This window comes from Macaca fascicularis, chromosome 9 (assembly GCF_037993035.2).
Source record: "Macaca fascicularis isolate 582-1 chromosome 9, T2T-MFA8v1.1".
Taxonomy (NCBI): domain Eukaryota; kingdom Metazoa; phylum Chordata; class Mammalia; order Primates; family Cercopithecidae; genus Macaca; species Macaca fascicularis.
The window spans coordinates 45140232-45154859 of record NC_088383.1 but is presented as its reverse complement, the minus strand read 5'-3'; positions in this window follow the sequence as shown (position 1 = coordinate 45154859).

The following is a 14628-nucleotide window of genomic DNA, read 5'->3' as shown; positions in this document are numbered from 1 at the left end:
CACAGAAAGCTTCTTTCCAGGTTTCATCTGAGGATATTTCCTTTTTCACCGTAGCCCTCTACGGGCTTTCAAATATCACTTTGCCAATTTCCCAAGAACTGTCGTAGCGAAAGGCTTCTTGAGGAGAAAGCTGTAACTCTGTGAGATGATTTCACAGAACACAATGAAGTTTCTCAGAAAGCTTCTTTCTCTTTGTTATCGGAGGATATTTCCTTTCGCCCTAGAGGCTTCAAAGGGATCCGAAATATCTGTTCTCAGATTCCTGAGAAATAAGGCTAGAAAAGAGATATACGAAATACACATGTAACTCTGTGAGATGAATTAACAGAACACTAAGCAGTTTCTCAGAAAGCTTCTTTCCAGATTTCATGTGAGGATATTTCCTTTTTCACCGTAGCCCTTTACTGGCTTCCAAATATCACTTTACCAATTAACCAAGAACTGTCTTAGCAAAAGGCTTCTTGAGGAGAAAGCTGTAACTCTGTGAGATGATTTCACAGAACACAAAGAAGTTTCTCAGAAAGATTCTTTCTCTTTGTTATCGTAGGATATTTCCTTTGGCCCTAGAGGCTTCAAAGGGATCCGAAATATCTGTTCTCAGATTCCTCAGAAATAAGGCTCGCAAAGAGATCCACGAAATACAGATGTAACACTGTGAGATGAATTAACAGAACACTAAGCAGTTTCTCAGAAAGCTTCCTTCCTGATTTCATCTGAGGATATTTCCTTTTTCACCTTAGCCCTCTATGGGCTTCCAAATATCACCTTGCCAATTCCACAAGAACTGTCTTAGTGAAAGGCTTCTTGAGGGGAAAGCTGTAACTCTGTGAGATGATATCACAGGACACAAAGAAGTTTCTCAGAAAGCTTCTTTCTCTTTGTTATCGGAGGATATTTCTTTGGCCCTATAGTCTTCAAAGGGATCCGAAATATCTGTTCTCAGATTCCACAGAAATGAGGCTAGCAAAGAGATCCACGAAATGCCCATGTAACACTGTGAGGTGAATTAACAGAACACTAAGCAGTTTCTCAGAAAGCTTCTTTCCAGATTTCATCTGAGGATATTTCCTTTTTCACCATAGCCCTCTACGGGCTTCCAAATATCACTTTGCCAATTCCACAAGAACTGTCTTAGCGAAAGACTTCTTGACGGGAAAGCTGTAACTCTGTGAGATGATTTCACAGAACACAAAGAAGTTTATCAGAAAGCTTCTTTCTCTTTGTAATCGGAGGATATTTATTTTGGCCCTATAGTCTTCAATGGGATCCGAAATATCTGTTCTCAGATTCCACAGAAATAAGGCTAGCAAAGAGATCCACGAAATACACATGTAACTCTGAGAGATGAATTAACAGAACACTAAGCAGATTCTCAGAAAGCTTCTTTCCAGATTTCATCTGAGGATATTTCCTTTTTCACCAAAGCCCTCTAAGGGCTTCCAAATATCACTTTGCCAATTCCACAAGAACTGTCTTAGCGAAAGGCTTCTTGAGGAGAAAGCTGTAACCCTGTGAGATGATTTCACAGAACACAAAGAAGTTTATCAGAAAGCTTCTTTCTCTTTGTTATCGGAGGATATTTCCTTTGGCCCTATAGTCTTCAAAGGGATCCGAAATATCTGTTCTCAGATTCCACAGAAATAAGGCTAGCAAAGATATCCACGAAATACACATGTAACTCTGTGAGATGAATTAACAGAACACTAGCAGTTTCTCAGAGAGCTTCTTTACAGATTTCATCTGAGGATAATTCCTTTTTCACCATAGCCCTTTACTGACTTCCAAATATCACTTTGCCAATTCCACAAGAACTGTCTTAGCGACAGGCTTCTTGAAGGGAAAGCTGTAACTCTGTGAGATGATTGCACAGAACACAAAGAAGTTTCTCAGAAAGCTTCTTTCTCTTTGTTATCGGAGGATATTTCCTTTGGCCCTAGAGTCTTCAAAGGGATCCGAAATATCTGTTCTCAGATTCCTCAGAAATAATGCTAGAAAAGAGGTCCACGAAATACACATGTACCTCTGTGAGATGAATTAACACAACACTAAGCTGTTTCTCAGAAAGCTTCTTTCCTGATTTCATCTGAGGATATTTCCTTTTTCACCATAGCCCTCTATGGGCTTCCAAATATCACTTTGTCAATTCCACAGGAACTGTATTAGAGAAAGTCTTCTTGAGAGGAAAGCTGTAACTCTGTGAGATGATTTCACAGAACACAGAGAAGTTTCTCAGAAAGCTTCTTTCTCTTTGTTATCGGAGGATATTTCCTTTGGCCCTAGAGTCTTCAAAGGGATCCGAAATATCTGTACTCAGATTCCACAGAAATGAGGCTAGTAAAGAGATCCACGAAATACACATGTAACTCTGTGAGATTAATTAACAGAACACTAAGCAGTTTCTCAGAAAGCTTCTTTCCAGATTTCATCTGAGGATATTTCCTTTTTCACCGTAGCCCTCTATGGGCTTCCAAATATCACTTTGCCAATTTCAAAAGAACTGTCTTAGCGAAAGGCTTCTTGAGGGGAAAGCTGTAACTCTGTGAGTTGATTTCACAGAACACAAAGAAGTTTCTCAGAAAGCTTCTTTCTCTTTGTTATCGGAGGATATTTCCTTTGGCCGTGTAGTCTTCATTGGGATCCGAAATACCTGTTCTCACATTCCGCAGAAATGAGGCAAGCAAAGAGATCCACGAAATACAGATGTAACTCTGTGAGATGAATTAACAGAACACTAAGCAGTTTCTCAGAAATCTTCTTTCCAGATTTCATCTGAGGAGATTTCCTTTTTCACCATAGCCCTTTATGGGCTTCCTAATATCACTTTGCCAATTCCACAAGAACTGTCTTAGCGAAAGGCTTCTTGAGGGGAAAGCTGTAACTCTGTGACATGATTTCACAGAACACAAAGAAGTTTCTCTGAAAGCTTCTCTCTCTTTGTTATCGGAGGATATTTCCCTTGGCCCTAGGGTCTTCAAAGGGATCCGAAATATCTGTTCTCAGATTCCTCAGAAATAAGGCTAGAGAAGAGATCCACGACATACACATGTAACTCTATGAGATGAAATAACAGAACACTAAGCAGTTTCTCGGAAAGCTTCTTTCCAGATTTCATCTGAGGATATTTCTTTTTTCACCATAGCCCTCTACTGGCTTCCAAATATCACTTTGCCAATTCCACAGGAGCTGTCGTAGCGAAAGGCTTCTTGAGGGGAAAGCTGTAACTCTGTGAGATGATTTCACAGAACACAAAGAAGTTTCTCAGAAAGCTTCTTTCTCTTTCTTATCGGAGGATATTTCCTTTGGCCCTAGAGTCTTCAAAGGGATCAGAAATATCTGTTCTCAGACTCGTCAGAAATAAGGCTAGAAAAGAGATCCACGAAATACACATGTAACTCTGTGAGATGAATTAACAGAACACTAAGCAGTTTCTCAGAAAGCTTCTTTCCAGATTTCATCTGAGGATATTTCCTTTTTCACCATAGCCGTCTATGGGCTTCCAAATATCACTTTGCCAATTCCACAAGAACTGTCTTAGCGAAAGGCTTCTTGAGGGGAAAGCTGTAACTCTGTGAGATGATTTCACAGAACACAAAGAAGTTTATCAGAAAGCGTCTTTCTCTTTGTTATCGGAGGATATTTCCTTTTGCCCTATAGTCTTCAAAGGGATCCGAAATATCTGTTCTCAGATTCCACAGAAATGAGGCTACCAAAGAGATCCAGGAAATACACATGTAACTCTGTGAGGTGAATTAACAGAACACTAAGCAGTTTCTCAGAAAGCTTCTTTCCAGATTTCATGTGAGGATATTTCCTTTTTCACCATAGCCCTCTAGGCGCTTCCAAATATCACTTCGCCAATTCCTCAAAAACTGTCTTAGCGAAAGGCTTCTTGAGGGGAAAGCTGTAACTCTGTGAGATGATTTCACAGAACACAAAGAAGTTTCTCAGAAAGCTTCTTTCTCTTTGTTATCGGAGAATATTTCCTTTGGCCCTATAGTCTTCAAAGGGATACGAAATATCTGTTCTCAGATTCCACAGAAATAAGGCTAGCAAAGATATCCACGAAATACACATGTAACTCTGTGAGATGAATTAACAGAACACTAAGCAGTTTCTCAGAGAGCTTCTTTACAGATTTCATCTGAGGATATTTCCTTTTTCACCATAGCCCTTTACAGACTTCCAAATATCACTTTGCCAATTCCACAGGAACTGTCTTAGCGACAGGCTTCTTGAGGGGAAAGCTGTAACTCTGTGAGATGATTGCACAGAACACAAAGAAGTTTCTCAGAAAGCTTCTTTCTCTTTGTTATCGGAGGATATTTCCTTTGGCCCTATAGTTTTCAAAGGGATCCGAAATATCTGTTCTCAGATTCCTCAGAAATAATGCTAGAAAAGAGGTCCACGAAATACACATGTAACTCTGTGAGATGAATTAACAGAACACTAAGCAGTTTCTCAGAAAGCTTCTTTCCAGATTTCATCTGAGGATATTTCCTTTTTCACCATAGCCCTCTATGGGCTTCCAAATATCACTTTGCCAATTCCACAGGAACTGTCTTAGCGAAAGTCTTCTTGAGAGGAAAGCTGTAACTCTGTGAGATGATTTCACAGAACACAGAGAAGTTTCTCAGAAAGCTTATTTCTCTTTGTTATCGGAGGATATTTCCTTTGGCCCTATAGTCTTCAAAGGGATCCGAAATATCTGTTCTCAGATTCCAAAGAAATAAGGCTACCAAAGAGATCCACGAAATACACATGTTACTCTGTGAGATGAATTAACAGAACACTAAGCAGTTTCCCAGAAAGCTTCTTTCCAGATTTCATCTGAGGAGATTGCCTTTTTCACCATAGCCCACTATGGGATTCAAATATCATTTTGCCAATTCCACAAGAACTGTCTTAGCGAAAGGCTTCTTGAGGGGAAAGCTGTATCTCTGTGAGATGATTTCACAGAACTTAAAGAAGTTTCTCAGAAAGCTTCTTTCTCTTTGTTATCAGAGGATATTTCCTTTGGCCCCATAGTCTTCAATGGGATCCGAAATATCGGTACTCAGAATCCACCGAAATAAGGCTAGCAAAGAGATCCACGAAATACACATGTAACTCTGTGCGATGAATTAACAGAACACTAAGCAGTTTCTCAGAAAGCTTCTTTCCAGATTTCATCTCAGGATATTTCCTTTTTACCGTAGACGTCTAAGGGCTTCCAAATATCTCTTTGCCAATTCCACAAGAACTGCTTAGCGAAAGGCTTCTTGAGGGGAAAGCTGTAACTCTGTGAGATGATTTCACAGAACACAAAGAAGTTTCTCAGAAAGCTTCTTTCTCTTTGTTATCGGAGGATATTTCCTTTGGCCCTAGAGTCTTCAAAGGGATCCGAAATATCTGTTCTCAGATTCGTCAGAAATAAGGCTAGAAAAGAGATCCACGAAATACACATGTAACTCTGTGAGATGAATTAACAGAACACTAAGCAGTTTCTCAGAAAGCTTCTTTCCAGATTTCATCTGAGGATATTTCCTTTTTCACCACAGCCCTCTACTGGCTTCCAAATATCACTTTACCAATTCCACAGGAACTGTCTTAGCGAAAGGCTTCTTGAGGCGAAAGCTGTATCTCTGTGAGATGATTTCTCAGAGCACAAAGAAGTTTCTCAGAAAGCTTCTTTCTCTTTGTTTTCAGAGGATATTTCCTTTGGCCCTATAGTCTTCAAAGGGATCCGAAATATCTGTTCTCAGATTCTACAGAAATAAGGCTAGAAAAGAGATCCAAGAAATACACATGTAACTCTGTGAGATGAATTAACAGAACACTAAGCAGTTTCTCAGAAAGCTTCTTTCCAGATTTCATCTGAGGATATTTCCTTTTTCACAATCGCCCTCTTTGGGTTTCCAAATATCACTTTGCCATTCCACAAGAACTGTCTTAGCTTAAGGCTTCTTGAGGGGAAAGTTGTAACTCTGTGAGATGATTTCACAGAACACAAAGAAGTTTCTCAGAAAGCTTCTTTCTCCTTGTTATCGGAGGATATTTCTTTTGGCCCTATAGTCTTCAAAGGGATCCGAAATATCTGTTCTCAGATTCCACAGAAATAAGGCTAGCAAGGAGATCCACGATATACACATGTAACTCTGTGAGATGAATTAACAGAACACTAAGCAGTTTCTCAGAAAGCTTCTTTCCAGATTTCATGTGAGGATATTTCGTTTTTCACCGTAGCCCTTTACTGGCTTCCAAATATCACTTTACCAATTCCACAGGAACTGTCTTAGCGAAAGGCTTCTTTAGGGGAAAGCTGTACCTCTGTGAGATGATTGCACAGAACACAAAGAAGTTTCTCAGAAAGCTTCTTTCTCTTTGTTATCGGAGGATATTTCCTTTGGCCCTATAGTCTTCAAAGGGATCCGAAATATCTGCTCTCAGATTCCACACAAATAAAGCTAACAAAGAGATCCACGACATACACATGTTACTCTGTGAGATGAATTAACAGAACACTAAGCAGTTTCTCAGAAAGCTTCTTTCCAGATTTCATCTGAGGATTTTTCCTTTTTCACCATAGCCCTCTATGGGCTTCCAAATATCACTTTGCCAATTCCAGAAGAACTGTCTTAGCGAAAGGCTTCTTGAGGGGAAAGCTGTAACTCTGTTAGCTGATTTCACCGAACACAAAGAAGTTTCTCAGAAAGCTTCTTTCTCTTTGTTATCGTAAGATATTTCCTTTGGCCCTATAGTCTTCAAAGGGATCCGAAATATCTGTACTCAGATTCCACAGAAATAAGGCTAGCAAAGAGATCCACGAAATACACATGTAACTCTGTGAGATGAATTAACAGAACACTAAGCAGTTTCTCAGACAGCTTCTTTGCAGATTTCATCTGAGGATATTTCCTTTTTCACAGTAGCCCTCTATGGGCTTCCAAATATCACTTTGCCAATTCCACAAGAACTGTCTTAGCGAAAGCCTTTTTGAGAGGAAAGCTGTAACTCTGTGAGATGATTTCACAGAAAACAGAGAAGTTTCTCAGAAAGCTTCTTTCTCTTTGTTATCGGAGGATATTTCCATTGGCCCTAGAGTCTTCAAAGGGATCCGAAATATCTGTTCTCAGATTCCTCAGAAATAAGGCTAGAAAAGAGATATACGAAATACACATGTAATTCTGTGAGATGAATTAACAGAACGCTAAGCAGTTTCTCAGAAAGCTTCTTTCCAGTTTCATCTGAGGAGATTGCCTTTTTCACCATAGCCCACTATGGGATTCAAATATCACTTTGCCAATTCCACAAGAACTGTCTTAGCGAAAGGCTTCTTAAAGGGAAAGCTGTAACTCTGTGAGATGACTTCACAGAACTTAAAGAAGTTTCTCAGAAAGCTTCTTTCTCTTTGTTATCAGAGGATATTTCCTTTGGCAACATAGTCTTCAATGGGATCCGAAATATCGGTACTCAGATTCCACCGAAATAAGGCTAGCAAAGAGATCCACGAAATACACATGTAACTCTGTGCGATGAATTAACAGAACACTAAGCAGTTTCTCAGAAAGCTTCTTTCCAGATTTCATCTGAGGATATTTCCTTTTTGACCGTAGACGTCTATGGGCTTCCAAATATCTCTTTGCCAATTCCACAAGAAGTGTCTTAGCGAAAGGCTTCTTGAGGGGAAAGCTGTAACTCTGTGAGATGATTTTACAGAACACAAAGAAGTTTCTCAGAAAGCTTCTTTCTCTTTGTTATCGGAGGATATTTCCTTTGGCCCTAGATTCTTCAAAGGGATCCCAAATATCTGTTCTCAGATTCCTCAGAAAAAAGGCTAGAAAAGAGATCCACGAAATACACTTGTAACTCTGTGAGTTGAATTAACAGAACACTAAGCAGTTTCTCAGAAAGCTTCTTTCCAGATTTCATCTGAGGATATTTCCTTTTTCACCGTAGCCCTCTACTGGCTTCCAAATATCACTTTGCCAATTACACAGGAACTGTCTTAGCGAAAGGCTTCTTGAGGGGAAAGCTGTAACTCTGTGAGATGATTTCACTGAACACAAAGAAGTTTCTCAGAAAGCTTCTTTCTCTTTGTTATCGGAGGATATTTCCTTTCGCCCTAGAGTCTTCAAAGAGATCCGAAATATCTGTTCTCAGATTCCTGAGAAATAAGGCTAGAAAAGAGATATACGAAATACACATGTAACTCTGAAATGAATTAACAGAACACTAAGCAGTTTCTCACAAAGCTTCTTCCAGATTTCATCTTTGGATATTTCCTTTTTCACCATATCCCTCTATTGGCTTCCAAATATCACTTTGCCAATTCCACAGGAACTGTCTTAGCTAAAGTCATCTTGAGGAGAAAGCTGTAACTCTGTGGGATGATTTCACAGAACACAAAGAAGTTTCTCAGAAAGCTTCTTTCTCTTTGTTATCGGAGGATATTTCTTTTGGCCCTATAGTCTTCAAAGGGATCCGAAATATCTGTTCTCAGATTCCACAGAAATAAGGCTAGCAAAGAGATCCACCATATACACATGTAACTCTGTGAGATGAATTAACAGAACACTAAGCAGTTTCTCAGAAAGCTTCTTTCCAGATTTCATCTGAGGATATTTCCTTTTTCACCGTAGCCCTTTACTGGCTTCCAAATATCACTTTACCAATTCCACAGGAACTGTCTTAGCGAAAGACATCTTGAGGGGAAAGCTGTAATTCTGTGAGATGATTTCACAGAACACAAAGAAGTTTCTCAGAAAGCTTCTTTCTCTTTGTTATCGGAGGATATTTTCTTTGGCCCTAGAGTCTTCAAAGGGATCCGAAATATCTGTTCTCAGATTCGTCAGAAATAAGGCTAGAAAAGAGATCCACGAAATACACATGTAACTCTGTGAGATGAATTAACAGAACACTAAGCAGTTTCTCAGAAAGCTTCTTTCCAGATTTCATCTGAGGATATTTCCTTTTTCACCACAGCCCTCTACTGGCTTCCAAATATCACTTTAACAATTCCACAGGAACTCTCTTAGCGAAAGGCTTCTTGAGGCGAAAGCTGTATCTCTGGGAGATGATTTCACAGAGCACAAAGAAGTTTCTCAGAAAGCTTCTTTCTCTTTGTTTTCAGAGGATATTTCCTTTGGCCCTATAGTCTTCAAAGGGATCCGAAATATCTGTTCTCAGATTCCACACAAATAAGGCTAGCAAAGAGATGCACGAAATACACATGAAACTCTGTGAGATGAATTAACAGAACACTAAGCAGTTTCTCAGAAAGCTTCTTTCCAGATTTCATCTCAGGATATTTCCTTTTTGACCGTAGACGTCTATGGGCTTCCAAATATCTCTTTGCCAATTCCACAAGAACTGCTTAGCGAAAGGCTTCTTGAGGGGAAAGCTGTAACTCTGTGAGATGATTTCACAGAACACAAAGAAGTTTCTCAGAAAGCTTCTTTCTCTTTGTTATCGGAGGATATTTCCTTTGGCCCTAGAGTCTTCAAAGGGATCCGAAATATCTGTTCTCAGATTCCTGAGAAATAAGGCTAGAAAAGAGATATACGAAATACACATGTAACTCTGTGAGATGAATTAACAGAACACTAAGCAGTTTCTCAGAAAGCTTCTTTCAGATTTCATCTTTGGATATTTCCTTTTTCACCATATCCCTCTATTGGCTTCCAAATATCACTTTGCCAATTCCGCAGGAACTGTCTTAGCGAAAGTCATCTTGAGGGGAAAGCTGTAACTCTGTGAGATGATTTCACAGAACACAAAGAAGTTTCTCAGAAAGCTTCTTTCTCTTTCTTATCGGAGGATATTTCTTTTGGCCCTATAGTCTTCAAAGGGATCCGAAATATCTGTTCTCAGATTCGTCAGAAATAAGGCTAGAAAAGAGATCCACGACATACACATGTAACTCTGTGAGATAAATTAACAGAACACTAAGCAGTTTCTCAGAAAGCTTCTTTCCAGATTTCATCTGAGGATATTTCCTTTTTCACCACAGCCCTCTACTGGCTTCCAAATATCACTTTACCAATTCCACAGGAACTGTCTTAGCGAAAGGCTTCTTGAGGCGAAAGCTGTATCTCTGTGAGATGATTTCACAGAGCACAAAGAAGTTTCTCAGAAAGCTTCTTTCTCTTTGTTTTCAGAGGATATTTCCTTTGGCCCTAGAGTCTTCAAAGGGATCCGAAATATCTGTTCTCAGATTCTACAGAAATAAGGCTAGCAAAGAGATCCAAGAAATACACATGTAACTCTGTGAGATGAATTAACAGAACACTAAGCAGTTTCTCAGAAAGCTTCTTTCCAGATTTCATCTGAGGATATTTCCTTTTTCACAATCGCCGTCTTTGGGTTTCCAAATATCACTTTGCCATTCCACAAGAACTGTCTTAGCGAAAGGCTTCTTGAGGGGAAAGTTGTAACTCTGTGAGATGATTTCACAGAACACAGAGAAGTTTCTCAGAAAGCTTCTTTCTCTTTGTTATCGGAGGATATTTCCTTTGGCCCTAGAGTCTTCAAAGGGATCCGAAATATCTGTTCTCAGTTTCCTCAGAAATAATGCTAGCAAAGAGATTCACGAAATACACATGTAACTCTGTGAGATGAATTAACAGAACACTAAGCAGTTTCTCAGAAAGCTTCTTTCCAGATTTCATCTGAAGATATTTCCTTTTTCACCATAGACCTCTAAGGGCTTCCAAATATCACTTTGCCAATTACACAGGAACTGTCTTAGCGAAAGGCATCTTGAGGGGAAAGCTGTAACTCTGTGAGGTGATTTCACAGAACACAAAGAAGTTTCTCAGAAAGCTACTTTCTCTTTGTTATCGGAGGATATTTCCTTTGGCCCTATAGTCTTCAAAGGGATCCGAAATATCTGTTGTCAGATTCCACAGAAATGAGATAGAAAGAGATCCACGAAATACAGATGTAACTCTGTGAGATGAATTAACAGAACACTAAGCAGTTTCTCAGAAAGCTTCCTTCCAGATTTCATCTGAGGATATTTCCTTTTTCACCAAAGCCCTCTAAGGGCTTCCAAATATCACTTTGCCAATTCCACAGGAGCTGTCTTAGCGAAAGGCTTCTTGAGGAGAAAGCTGTAACTCTGTGAGATGATTTCACAGAACACAAAGAAGTTTATCAGAAAGCGTCTTTCTCTTTGTTATCGGAGGATATTTCCTTTGGCCATATAGTCTTCAAAGGGATCCGAAATATCTCTTCTCAGATTCCACAGAAATGAGGCTAGCAAAGAGATGCACGAAATACACATGTAAATCTGTGAGATGAATTAACAGAACACTAAGCAGTTTCTCAGAGAGCTTCTTTCCAGATTTCATCTGAGGATATTTCCTTTTTCACCATAGCCCTCTATGGGCTTCCAAATATCACTTTGCCAATTCCACAAGAACTGTCTTAGCGAAAGTCTTCTTGAGGGGAAAGCTGTAACTCTGTGAGATGATTTCACAGAACACAAAGAAGTTTCTCCGAAAGCTTCATTCTCATTGTTATCGGAGGATATTTCCTTTGGCCCTAGAGTCTTCAAAGGGATCCGAAATATCTGTTCTCAGATTCCCCAAAAATAAGGCTAGAAAAGAGATATACGAAATACACATGTAACTCTGTGAGATGAATTAACAGAACACTAAGCAGTTTCTCAGAAAGCTTCTTTCCAGATTTCATCTGAGGATATTTCCTTTTTCACCATAGCCCTCTATGGGTTTCCAAATATCACTTTGCCATTCCACAAGAACTGTCTTAGCGAAAGGGTTCTTGAGGGGAAAGTTGTAACTCTGTGAGATGATTTCACAGAACACAAAGAAGTTTCTCAGAAAGCTTCTTTCTCTTTGTTATCGGAGGATATTTCCTTTTGCCCTGTAGTCTTCAAAGGGATCCGAAATATCTGTTCTCAGATTCCACAGAAATAAGTCTAGCAAAGAGATCCACGATATACACATGTAACTCTGTGAGATGAATTAAGAGAAAACTAAGCAGTTTCTCAGAAAGCTTCTTTGCAGATTTCATCTGAGGACATTTCCTTTTTCACCATAGCCCTCTACTGGCTTCCAAATATCACTTTACCAATTCCACAGGAACAGTCTTAGCGAAAGGCTTCTTGAGGGGAAAGCTGTAACTCTGTGAGATGATTTCACAGAACACAAAGAAGTTTATCAATAAGCGTCTTTCTCTTTGTTATCGGAGGATATTTCCTTTGGCCCTATAGTCTTCAAAGGGATCCGAAATATCTGTTCTCAGATTCCACAGAAATGAGGCTAGCAAAGAGATGCACGAAATACACATGTAACTCTGTCAGATGAATTAACAGAACACTAAGCAGTTTCTCAGAGAGCTTCTTTCCAGATTTCCTCTGAGGATATTTCCTTTTTGACCATAGCCCTCTATGGGCTTCCAAATATCACTTTGCCAATTCCACAGGAACTGTCTTAGCGAAAGTCATCTTGAGGGGAAAGCTGTAACTCTGTGAGATGATTTCACAGAACACAAAGAAGTTTATCAATAAGCGTCATTCTCTTTCTTATCGGATGATATTTCGTTTGGCCCTAGAGTCTTCAAAGGGATCCGAAATATCTGTTCTCAGATTCCTCAGAAATAAGGCTAGAAAAGAGATATACGAAATACACATGTAACTCTGTGAGATGAATTAACAGAACACTAAGCAGTTTCTCAGAAAGCTTCTTTCCAGATTTCATCTGAGGATATTTCCTTTTTCACCACAGCCCTCTACTGGCTTCCAAATATCACTTTAACAATTCCACAGGAACTCTCTTAGCGAAAGGCTTCTTGAGGCGAAAGCTGTATCTCTGGGAGATGATTTCACAGAGCACAAAGAAGTTTCTCAGAAAGCTTATTTCTCTTTGTTTTCAGAGGATATTTCCTTTGGCCCTATAGTCTTCAAAGGGATCCGAAATATCTGTTCTCAGACTCCACACAAATAAGGCTAGCAAAGAGATCCACGAAATACACATGAAACTCTGTGAGATGAATTAACAGAACACTAAGCAGTTTCTCAGAAAGCTTCTTTCCAGATTTCATCTCAGGATATTTCCTTTTTGAACGTAGACGTCTATGGGCTTCCAAATATCTCTTTGCCAATTCCACAAGAACTGCTTAGCGAAAGGCTTCTTGAGGGGAAAGCTGTAACTCTGTGAGATGATTTCACAGAACACAAAGAAGTTTCTCAGAAAGCTTCTTTCTCTTTGTTATTGGAGGATATTTCCTTTGGCCCTAGAGTCTTCAAAGGGATCCGAAATATCTGTTCTCAGATTCCTGAGAAATAAGGCTAGAAAAGAGATATACGAAATACACATGTAAATCTGTGAGATGAATTAACAGAACACTAAGCAGTTTCTCAGAAAGCTTCCTCCAGATTTCATCTTTGGATATTTCCTTTTTCACCATATCCCTCTATTGGCTTCCAAATATCACTTTGCCAATTCCACAGGAACTGTCTTAGCGAAAGTCATCTTGAGGGGAAAGCTGTAACTCTGTGAGATGATTTCACAGAACACAAAGAAATTTCTCAGAAAGCTTCTTTCTCTTTCTTATCGGAGGATATTTCTTTTGGCCCTATAGTCTTCAAAGGGATCCGAAATATCTGTTCTCATATTCCACAGAAATAAGGCTAGCAAAGAGATCCACGATATACACATGTAACTCTGTGAGATGAATTAAGAGAACACTAAGCAGTTTCTCAGAAAGCTTCTTTCCAGATTTCATCTGAGGATATTTCGTTTTTCACCATAGCCCTTTACTGGATTCCAAATATCACTTTACCAATTCCACAGGAAGTGTCTTACCGAAAGGCTTGTTGAGGGGAAAGCTGTAATTCTGTGAGATGATTTCACAGAACACAAAAAGTTTCTCAGAAAGCTTCTTTCTCTTTGTTATCGGAGGATATTTCCTTTTGCCCTAGAGTCTTCAAAGGGATCCGAAATATCTGTTCTCAGATTCCACAGAAATGAGGCTAGCAAAGAGATGCACGAAATACACATGTAACTCTGTCAGATGAATTAACAGAACACTAAGCAGTTTCTCAAAGAGCTTCTTTCCAGATTTCATCTGAGGATATTTCCTTTTTCACCATAGCCCTCTATGGGCTTCCAAATATCACTTTGCCAATTCCACAAGAACTGTCTTAGAGAAAGGCTTCTTGAGGGGAAAGCTGTAACTCTGTGAGATGATTTCACAGAACACAAAGAAGTTTCTCCGAAAGCTTCATTCTCTTTGTTATCGGTGGATATTTCCTTTGGCCCTAGAGTCTTCAAAGGGATCCGAAATATCTGTTCTCAGATTCCTCAGAAATAAGGCTAGAAAAGAGATATACGAAATACACATGTAACTCTGTGAGATGAATTAACAGAACACTAAGCAGTTTCTAAGAAAGCTTCTTTCCAGATTTCATCTGAGGATATTTCCTTTTTCACCATAGCCCTCTATGGGTTTCCAAATATCACTTTGCCATTCCACAAGAACTGTCTTAGCGAAAGGGTTCTTGAGGGGAAAGTTGTAACTCTGTGAGATGATTTCACAGAACACAAAGAAGTTTCTCAGAAAGCATCTTTCTCTTTGTTATCGGAGGATATTTCCTTTGGCTCTAGAGTCTTCAAAGGGATCCGA